Source organism: Cupressus sempervirens, chromosome 5 (assembly GCF_028749045.1).
Source record: "Cupressus sempervirens isolate cs-2001-9-10 chromosome 5, ASM2874904v1, whole genome shotgun sequence".
NCBI lineage: Eukaryota > Viridiplantae > Streptophyta > Pinopsida > Cupressales > Cupressaceae > Cupressus > Cupressus sempervirens.
In genome coordinates this window covers 598039320-598049148 of record NC_143122.1, presented here as the reverse complement: position 1 = coordinate 598049148, position 9829 = coordinate 598039320, and positions in this window count along the sequence as shown.

Sequence of the window (9829 nt, the reverse complement as noted above, 5' to 3'; positions counted from 1 at the left end):
TAGATGTAGATGTAAATTGAAATTCAAAATTAGTTATAATATTCTACTTTAATTTAGATTTCAATTTTAATTAATTTCAATTTGGTTGGCTCTCCTCCACAACAAACAGTGTATTGTGTATTTAGTGGGTGCATTGGAATGCAGATTATCAGCCTAATGGCCAATCTCCAGTTTCCTCCACAAGCAAACCAATCTCTGGAAAGATCCCTCTTCTGAACCGAAAGGATGTGGCAGATTTCTGTCCTCCCCGGGGTCTGAAAACAAAGGAAATTCCCAATATAGTTGCTGATTTTCGAAATGCTGCCAGGAATGCAATAGATGCAGGTATGTTTTTTTATTCTGATCTATCTTGGTTTGAAGAAGAGAATGTTCCTTTTGTTGACATAATCAGTCCTTTTACGAACAGGGTTTGATGGTGTTGAGATCCATGGGGCTTTCTCCATTTTCGGATCATGCAGAAGCGTATGACTCAAATCCAGAGGCACTGGGACTTCACATGGCGAAGGCTCTGAATAAATATAAGATATTGTACGCTCATTTCTTTGAGCCCAAGATTGATAATTCGCAGACGACAATAGCGAGTGAAAAGAGCTTGATTCCCATAAGAACAGCATTCAAGGGAACATTTTTGGCTATAGGGGGTTATGATCGGGATGATGGTAATGAAGCTATTTCCAGTGGCAAGGCAGATTTGATTGCTTATGGCCAACTATTCTTGGTAACTAATATTTCCATTGTATATTCTCATGCCCAGCATGGGAAGTTTTAATCTATACAGTTTATTTTGTGCATTTAGTGCACAAAATAAAGAATGCATATGCAATCAATTTTTTTATCAATCTTTATGATAGCTTTTTTTTTTAAATAGAAAATAAAAAATAGAAAATAGAAATTATTCTTTTATGTATGTAGAAAAAAATTAGAAAGATTTTATGTATGTAAAAAATTAAAAGAATTCTATATACATCTAGATTTTTTGAAAAGAATTCTATTTACATCTACATATTTTGATTGAAATAACCATAATGTAAAATCAAAATATAAAATAGAAATGTTAATATATGTATGTAGAAAAAATTAGAAAGATTGCATGCATCTAAAAAAAATCTATTTACATCTAGATTTTTTTAGAATGGAAAAAAATGGATAATAGAAATATCAGTTGCATGTTTGTAGAAATAAATTAGAAAAACATGTATCTAGAAATTAAAAAGATTCTATATGTGTCTAATTTTTAGATTTTACTTTATTCTAAACTAATTATTGATGGAAATATATTTTAAAAATATTTATGTAGTTTAAAGTTTAGATTTTAATTAATTTGTATGCAAATAGGAAAAAGAATAAATATTTTATATATATGTAGATTAATTTCTATTTTTAAAATTTACAAGTAAATGAGTACTTTATTCATTTAAAGTAAACAAGTTTTTAAGTAATATATTTTTATTTTAGAAATATATTAATCATAATGTTCATTTATTATTACTTATTTAATATACTTACTCTCAAATCTAAGACAATAGAAATGATATTTTATTAACTTTGAAATAGGGAAGTGTTAAGCAAGTTCGTTTACAAAAATACCAAAAATATATTTGGTCTTTGATCAAATTGGAGTTAATATTAGAAATATAAATATGATCATTAACAATTAAGCTAAATTCAGTTCAAAACAATAATATTATTTAAATTTAAATAATTTTTTTTGAAAAGAATTCTATTTACATCTACATATTTTGATTGAAATAAGCATAATGTAAAAACAAAATATAAAATAGAAATGTTAATATATGTATGTAGAAAAAATTAGAAAGATTGCATGCATCTAAAAAAATTCTATTTACATCTAGATTTTTTTTAAATGGAAAAAAATGGATAATAGAAATATCAGTTGCATGTTTGTAGAAATAAATTAGAAAAACATGTATATAGAAATTAAAAAGATTCTATATGTGTCTAATTTTTAGATTTGACTTTATTCTAAACTATTTATTGATGGATATATATTTTAAAAATATTTATGTAGTTTAAAGTTTAGATTTTAATTAATTTGTATGCAAATAGGAAAAAGAATAAATATTTTATATATATGTAGATTAATTTCTATTTTTAAAATTTACAAGTAAATGAGTACTTTATTCATTTAAAGTAAACAAGTTTTTAAGTAATATATTTTTATTTTAGAAATATATTAATCATAATGTTCATTTATTATTACTTATTTAATATACTTATTCTCAAATCTAAGACAATAGAAATGATATTTTATTAACTTTGAAATAGGGAAGTGTTAAGCAAGTTCGTTTACAAAAATACCAAAAATATATTTGGTCTTTGATCAAATTGGAGTTAATATTAGAAATATAAATATGATCATTAACAATTAAGCTAAATTCAATTCAAAACAATAATATTATTTAAATTTAAATAAAATAAGCCATGTTTACTTTGAAACATCAAACAACTAATTAACTAATACAATAATTAAAATAAATGAATCTATTATGACATAGAAAAATATTTTCAAAGTATAATTTCTTTGTTTTTGAATCAATATGAGTTTTTTTTTCTACTTGAAAAGATAAACCATCCTAATTGTCATCCTTAGTTAACCCTAACAACAACCCCTACCTTAGCCCTAGCCCCAATAATGATGTACAATATAACTATAATCCAACATTAAACTATAATTATAGCACTAAAACATATCCCTATTGATATTCTAAACTCTAATCATAACGAAAATCTTAGTCCAAACCATAATCTAAACCAAAAACCTACACACTAATATTGGTTATAGTCCTAACCCTAAAATCTAACCCTTAACCATAATGTAAAAACAAACTCCAAAATATTGATCAAAATCCTAAACCTACCTATATGGATAACCATGATATTAAACTCTAAATCCAATCCCAAGGTCCTAACCATGGTGTAAACCTATAACCAAACTCTTAAAAAATTTACTAATCCCTGATCCTAATCACATTCCCAACTTTAAACTTGAACCATAAACCATAGTTGTAACCATAATCATAAACTTAAACAAAACCCTAACCCTAAAGGTACAATCATAAAATTAATAATAGCTTAGACCCTAATCCTAGCACAAACCACAATCATGACCAAATATAAATCTTCACCTTAGCCCTAATCATAATTTCAATGTTAACCCTAACATTAGTTTGAATCCTACCATGATATGAACCCTAATATAGACTTCACCTTGATCCTCACCCTAATCTTAAGTCTAATTAAACCCTGACTAAAACCTAATCTAAATGATATATCTAACTATAATCCTAACTGTAATTATCATACAACCCAATGCTAACCCTCATGTATATTTAATCCCTAATCTTAACTCTAAATATTCTATAAACTCTAGAATTGACCTTGATTCTAACCATAACCCTAAAATCTAAATTGTAACCATAGCACGAAAGGTGGGGACCCCACTACATGGCACAATTCTGGGTCTTGGAGCCTCGCAAAAGCAATACAGAGTGAGGAAATGTCAGAAAGGTGACATGTAGTAGCATGACGCAATTTTGGGCTTTAGAGCATTGCAGAAACAATGCAGCGTAAGGAGGCGCTAGAATGGAGACTCATGGAAAGAAGAGGAAAGACATTCATGTTGCTGGAAAAAAACTATGAAAAGAGATAACATGATGTCTTAACCTCCCACAAAAAATGCAAGGTTGATCCCAAGGGGGAATTTGGTTTCCCCAAAAATGAATGATGGTCATCGATGAAGGTCTTCCTCTCAAAATAGACGGCATAGATGCATCGTGAATCCTCACCAATGAAGGATTAAATCGCAACCGTCGATGTAGATTCTCCCCTCAAAAATGATGACTGAGATGCAACAAGGAAACTCCTCCCAATGAAGGATTAAGTCACATTCGTCGATCAAGATTGGCTTTATTTCCAATGGATGACTAAGATGTAGTGAAGAGATTCCTCCCAACAAACGAAGAAGATAGCACAAAAGGTGTGAACCCCCTCCATGTGGCACAATTTTGGGTCTTAAAGACTCATGAAAGCATTGTGGAGTGAGGAAATGTTGGAAAGATAATGCGTGGTAGCATGATGCAATTTTGGGCTTCAGAGAATTGAAGAAACAATGTAGCATGACGATGCATCAGAATGGAGATGCATGGCAGCATCTTGTGCAATTCTAGGCTTTAGAGTGTTTCGAAGACACTAGCGTATAAAGAAAAGTTAGAATGGGAATGCATGGCAACATCTTGCACTTTTGGGAAGATGGGAAGATAGCTCGCGAAGAAATAAGAGTTATCGAATCTCGCAGCATGAATCAACCCAACCAAGAAAAAATGATCCAGCGTGGTCAATGAAGAAATCGAGCCAACACAAAATGTTAGCCGCCAAATTTAGCGATGTTAACCCTCTGCAAAGAACCTATCCCATTTAAGGTCTCTCAGATCAGACATCAGTGATGGGTTGAATAGGGGGGAAAATAGCACACAATGCCCTCCTAAATGAAATTCTAAATGTAACACTAATAACCATGGTCCTACTGCTTTCCCTAACCTTATCCATGAGCGTGGGAATATACATATTATTATATAGGGCACCTTATATAATAATAAATATAATCTAAAATCCCAACCCTTACTCCACTCCTAAATATAACTGTGACCATAAGAAAACTTTTAAATATAACCCTTCCTCTAACTCTAGCCTTAACCATGAGCATAACCCTAGCCTTAACCATGAGCATAACTCTAACTCTAGATCTGACTCTACCATAATTGGACACTAACCCTAACCCTAACCTTAATTTTGATCCTAACTCAAACCCTAACCCTAACTCTAACCTTAACCTTGATTCAAACCTTAACCCTAACCCTAGCCCTGGCCTTACTATAACCCTAACCCTAATCATAACCATAACCATAACTCTAACCCTAACCTTAACCATGGCCATAACTCTAACCCTAACCTTAACCATAAACATAACTCTAATCTGAACCTTAACCATAACTCTAATGATAACCATAACCATAATTCTATCCTTGACCTTAACCATAGCTCAAACCCTAACCCTAACTCCAACCCTAATCCTAATGCTAACCCTAACCCTAATTCTATCCCTAAGGTTAACATTAACTGTAATGTTAACTTTGTCCCTAACCATATATCTACGTATGACTATAACATTTTACATTACAATATCCCAAAAAAAAAAAAATTATCTAAATTAAATTCCTTATATTAAATTAAAAGATATATTTGACTCAAACCCTATCCCTAACCCTATCCCCACTATAACCCTAACCATAACCATAATGATGACTCTAACCCTAACCTTAACCATGAGCATTACTCTAATCCTAACATTAACCATAAGCATAACTCTACCCCTAACTCTAACCCTAATTCTAACTCTACCATAATTGGATTCTAACCCTATCCCTAACCCTAACTATAAGCATAAGTCTAACCCTAGCCTTAACCATGAGCATAACTCTAACTTTGGATTTGACTCTACCATAATTGGACTCTAACCTTAACCCTAACCTTAATTTTGATCCTAACTCAAACCCTAACCCTTTAAACTCTAACCTTAACCTTGACTCAAACCTTAACCCTAACCCTAACGTTAGCCTTACTATAACCCTAACACTAACCCTAATCATAACCATAACTCTAACCCTAACCTTAACCATGACCATAACATTAACCCTAACCTTAAGCATAAACATAACTCTAATCTAAACCATAACCATAACTCTAGCAATAACCATAACCATAACTCTATCCCTAACCTTAACCATAGCTCAAACCCTAACCCTAACTCCAACCCTAACTCTAATGCTAACCCTAACCCTAATTCTATCCCTAAGGTTAACATTAACTATAATGGTAACTTTGTCCCTAACCATATATCTATGTATGACTATAACATTTTACATTACAATATCCCAAAAATAAAAAATATATTTTTAATCTATATTAAACTCCTTATATTAAATTTTTAAAAATATTTTGAAGCATAATTTTATACTAACTTCATACAACTCTAATTAAAAATTAATTAACAATTTTATAGTAACCTTATCAAAATAAAAAATAAAAAGTAAATAGTTTTCCTATTGCGCGCCACTAGCTATATATACCTCTATATATATTACGCCGAGATTAATCGTTCTCGAGGCGCCTATTTTTATTTTCATTAATCCCAATTTTGATTAAAATAACTTTGAGATTAAATAAAATTATTCTCGAGGCGCCTATTTTTATTTTCATTAATCCCAATTTTGATTAAAATAACTTTGAGATTAAATAAAAATAAGCGCTTCGAGAACGATTAATCTCGGCGTAATATATATAGAGGTATATATAGCTAGTAACTATTTTATACAACAAAATCTATTCATCTTTTCCTCGAAAGGATATAAAGACAAAAGCTGCGTATACTCATGTTCAGTCAATCACTTTATTCGATATTGGAAGGGCCATAATTGTTTTCTGAAGTGCATTTATTCATTGTTGGGGCTACAGATGTGCTTTAACTATTCCTCTTTGCCAAAAGATGTTTCGCGAATGCTTCTCCCCATAATCGAGTACGTTGCAGAGTTTGCATATTTTTGTCAAATGTCCTGCATGGAACGGCTCATAGATGTTTTATCCGACTTAGACTTTTATTTTACGAAGCTTGTGTTCTTCCACAGTCAATTTTGAACTTTTCTATTCCAGTTAGACGAATGTCCTGCTGGATAATCAATCACATAAATATCCAAAAGCATCATTTGAAAGATGATCCAACATATATACGATTTTCACAACAAACTCTATTTTTAATAAAAGAGATATATAACGAAAGATGCTCAAACTTATCAATCAATATCGGTTTCCTTTTAACTGTTTCTATTCTTCTCTTGATAATCATTTTGGGTTTCAAGATAATCATGTTCAATATTCGGTCACTTTGATTGGGCCTAAAGATGTCCGACACATTCACTGCTTTACCTATTTAAGATGCCTGCGTTCTCCATGTTAAGGAACAATGCATGTCTCTTTTGATGCATACTAATTATTAACTACAATGACTAAAGTGTTTTAAATGATCCTTTGCTTCTTCGTACCGTGCCACTTTCTTTATCCTTCCTTACTCCAGTCGCTTCAGAGACCACTTTGGATTTATTTCTCATTAGTGCCTCCAGCAGTAGCATCATGATACAGAATAGCTGGTATTTTCAATTTTTATAATAGTCATGTTAAATAAAATACTTTCTGTTTTATCGAAGGGACCATAAATTTTTTATTCGATTGTATTTACTCCTCTTTCTAAAATATGTTCCAATCATATTTAATCAATCACTTTCTGCTCCATTTGACGGGCCATAGCTGTTTCCTTTAGTTGTAGTAATTCTTCTTCTGAAAAGACACTCAGAGAACCTATATTTGTGTTGAATTGAAGGGGCGAACAACGTGTCAAACAATCGATGATCTTTTTTAAAGATGCCCTTGTTCTTTCGCGTTCAAACTGGACTTTTGTAATCAATACGAACGAATATCTCTTCAGTAAATAAAAATCCCACTTTTACTCTCTTTTTTTCCGTAGTAGCCAGAATGCTTGACGTTCAATATCGTACATTCTCATTCAAAAGATTTTTCTAATTATCCCACCATTCAGAGTAGTTGATTTTAGCTCAATCACAGAATTTACTTTCTTTCTTAAAAGATTGGTTTGTTGTCCAAGCAATAATGCGCTCTCTTTGCCTTTTTGAGATTCAATAGAAAATTTCGTCCAAATTTACATGTGCCCACTGCCGACATAGAATACAAGATAATTAAAGTCCGAATAATATTTTAATAGCCTTCCATTCTTCAGAAGTCGATACATATTCTGATCGAACTTCTCTGATTTAATTCCTTATGTTTGAAGCCCTTCGACTTCCAAAATGCAATAATATTGTTACATTATTTGGAGATGTTACATGCGTTAGGAACTTTTCAGCTCATCAATATGTGGAGCACTTTATAAGGGAGCCGTCTATCCTGACAGAAAAAGCGTCATGGCACATAGAAAAAAACATTGCAATTGCATTGACATGCGGAACTAAAACCAACGTAAGTTCCAAATGGAGTAAAACGGAAAGATGCGGTGGTGTTTGTCAGCGTTTTGTTAGCCACAGTGATAGAATAATTTGTCAGTCAGAGTCACGCAATGATTTAACATTGTTTTGAAATATTCAATGTTTTGCAAAATACATACCGCCAACTATTTCACAATATTTTCAATTATATATATATATTTTTAGAACACTTAGGGCCTGTTTGGTCACTGGATTAGGAGTAGAAAAATTAGAATATGATTTTAATTTTTCTTTTGGTTCATCACTTGGAATGGGGAATATGAATACATATTTCTATTTTGCCTCTAAAATGAGCTTATACCCATTCTTAAAAATAACTATCAGTGGAATAGTAATTCTTATTCCAAATATTACATCACTATCCTCCATTCGTATGCCCTCAACCAAACGGGCTCTTAGTGATAGAATTTCACATTATTTTAAAATATTTAATGTGAACATTTGTTTTAATTAAAATGCCAATTTTTATTTTATTTTCTTATGTTCTTCTATTTTCTTTTATTTTTAAATCTTTATGATATTTTTATAGATTAATATTTATTGATCTAAATAAGTAATATTTTTTTAACTTTATGAAAAAATTATAATAATATTAAATATTATATCAAAAGTTAAACTGACTAATCTATTAAAATAAATTAATATTATCAGATTAATTTAATTGATTTGAAAATAATACATTAGAAATTGGAATAGAAAAAATGATTATATTTAAATTAAAGTTACATATATTAATCAATAATATTTAATATAATCAAAGCTCTCTCTCTCTCTCTCTCTCTCTATATATATATATATATATAATAAATTATTAAATCAATCTATCGAACAATCTACTACTCGTTAAGCTTAATAAATTTTTATTCTTTTCATTATAAATTGCATTTTAATACATCTATTACATCAATAAATTTAACTTTATTGTAAATTAAGTGAGAAAATTTAAAATTTTATTATCCTTAAAGAGTTGCCAATAGTTATCTAGTTAAATCTTATTATAAATATTTTTTAATTGATGTTAAATATGCTCTTTTATTTTGTTTATTTATAACAAGTCCTTATAATTTTTTTTTCTAAAATTAATGCTAAATTTATAGCATTTTTAATAAGCATTCATGTTCTTGAAAATATTGTTTTATACAATTGACCTTTTTTTGAACATTTCTTATTATAATCAATAAAACATTCATTTAATGAAATGATAGTAAATTTTTGTTTTGATTATATGAATTATAATTTAAAAGTCATGTTGTGAGCCCAATACTCATAACCTTACTAGGAAATATTGAGTGGAGAATACTAAACCAAAAAAATGTAGAGTAATAAAAAAAAAAAAAACCCCTGGGGCTAATATAATTTGACGCATCACACCAAACTTTACATAACATTCACCTTTCTACAATTTTTTTGTATGCTCTCAAGCTTTTGTAAATTTATTAATAAACATATAAATATCGACATTACAATTGTTAAAAGTTAAATACCAATTATTTCTTTGAAATAAAATATATTTGAAATTGGAAGTTATTTTAAGTATATTTTTTAGATTTCTTATATGTCAATAGAAAAATAGGTTGACTTTCTTAAATTTATGTTATTAATATCATTGCTTAATATACAAGTACCACATAGTGGCTAGTATTTGTCAATTATAGTTAAAACATTTAATATTAAAAATTTAATTTAAAAAATATTGTAGA